The following is a 2,295-nucleotide window of genomic DNA, read 5'->3' as shown; positions in this document are numbered from 1 at the left end:
CACACAGATAACCAGATCACAGACACATCAGAATCCTTGATTTTGAATTTATTGACTTATTCTTTCAATTAGAAATTGCTCTCCATAGATTTATAAGAAAACTATGTGAAACATTTTTTTGCACACTCACCCAGTGGTTCTGATATTTCAATTTTACGTAATAAATCCACTTGGTATCCCCCTGGAGCACCGGATGCTTTTATCAGTACTTTTCATCAAAGGTCACTACAGGATTTACGAACAGAATTTTCCAATAGTCGACCATTTTCAAATATCACTAAATCTGAAGCTTTAGCTCTAAAGACCTTACGTGAAAATGAGAATGTGGTGATCAAGCCTGCAGATAAAGGCGGAAAAATAGTGTTACTGGACCGCGCTCAATATACAGCAGAAATATCCCGCCAACTCCAAGATGGTCGATTCTACAAAGAATTACAGGTTAATCCTACAGACTATTTATTGTGAAATAGAAGAGTTGGTAGAAGACAAAGCAGCCGGTTTTTTGACATCACATGAAGCTGCATTTTTATTGCGTAAAACAGCACTGGTTCCAGTATTTTACATCCTGCCCAAGATACACAAGGACAGTCAAAATCCACCTGGGAGACCAATTGTGTCTAGCAGAGGCTCTCTTTTAGAGCCGCTCTCCAAATTTGTTGACTTTTTCCTTGCACCATATGTTCGAGAATTACAATCATACATCCGAGATTCACAACAATTGATTCAGTTCTTAGAGGGTTTTCATATAGACAACATTTTTTCTGGTGACACCCGATGTTGAAGCCCTATACACTAACATACTGCAAGAAGAAGCCATTAAGATTGCCCAATCTTATTTTGAAAAAAGACCTAGACCACATCGGATTCCATCTTCTTTTTTAGGTGCTCTTACACAATTAGCACTCACAAAAAAAATTTTTGCGTGGGAAGGACAGTTTTTCCAGCAGATCTGTGGCACTGCAATGGGGGCCACTATGGCCCCGGACATTGCCAATCTTTTTATGGGTTGGTTTGAAGATCAATGGATCTACTCTAATAATCCCTTCACACAACAGATCCAAGTGTGGAAACGCTATATTGACGACATTCTTGTTTTTTGGGGTGGCACTATGGATGAGTTCGATAAGTTTATGAGTTGGTTAAACAATTGTAATATACATTTGAACTTTACAGCAAACATCCAACCCACAACAATTGATTTTTTGAACATACATATTGAAAAAACTCCATCCGGCTTTAACACTACGTTATACAGAAAACCTATAGCAAGCAATGGGCTGCTTCATTTCACTAGTGCTCACCCACGAGCATTAAAAGAAAACTTGCCGGTAAGCCAGTTCTTCAGAATAAGGTGGTTGTGTACAACCACAATAGAATTTCAACACCAAGCAATACAACTTTGGGGACGTTTTAAAGACAGAGGTTATCCAACCCGGTGTATTAAGCGGGCTTACAAGAGAGCCAAACACTAACCGAGAATGGCTGTTTTTACCACAAGATAAAAGGTAATGAAGATATTCTGACCTGTGTTACCATATTCATCAATGACGACAAAAGTTAAAAAGATCATCAATGACAATTGGCATATCCTACAATTGCATACTGAGTTTCAGAATGGACCAAGATTTGCTTTCACACGTGGCACTAATCTGAGAGATCAGCTGGTACATTCAGACTCTGCCCCCCGCTCTTCTATTGGGCATTCTGGATCACATAGAAGTTGTGGGTCTTGCACAGTTTGTCACATAATGATAACTACATCAGTACTGTTTTTTGAGAGATTACATAAAAACATCTTTTTAAGAAGTAACACAGACTGTCAATCTACCAGGGTGATTTATATCATTCAGTGCCCATGTAACTTGTGGTACGTGGGCAAAACCAAAAGATCTTTGAAGACCCGATTAATTGAACATAGATCTTGTTTGAATGTGAGTCGAATGACAGCCCCATTAGTACCACACTGCGTAGAAATGCAACACTCATTTGATGATATGAAAGTCTGTGTATTAGAACAATTGATTCCATCATGGAGAGGAGGAGATTTTGATAAACTTCTACTTAACAGAACAACGGTGGATACATTACCTGAACACTGTCGAACCATTTGGGCTAAATAACATGTTGGAATTGAATATCTTCATTTAAACAGGGACAGTAAGACACATAGCCAAGATGACTACCTTGGCGTTCTGGATCACTATGACAACGGTAGACGTCATGACGCCCGCAGAAAAGAGCAGGCTATTTAACATTGGAGACTAGTTTGATGTGGTCTCTAGCCCGGCGTTGTGA

The sequence above is a fragment of the Rhinatrema bivittatum genome, unplaced genomic scaffold (assembly GCF_901001135.1).
Source record: "Rhinatrema bivittatum unplaced genomic scaffold, aRhiBiv1.1, whole genome shotgun sequence".
Classification (NCBI taxonomy): domain Eukaryota; kingdom Metazoa; phylum Chordata; class Amphibia; order Gymnophiona; family Rhinatrematidae; genus Rhinatrema; species Rhinatrema bivittatum.
Note: the sequence above shows the minus strand (reverse complement) of the source record.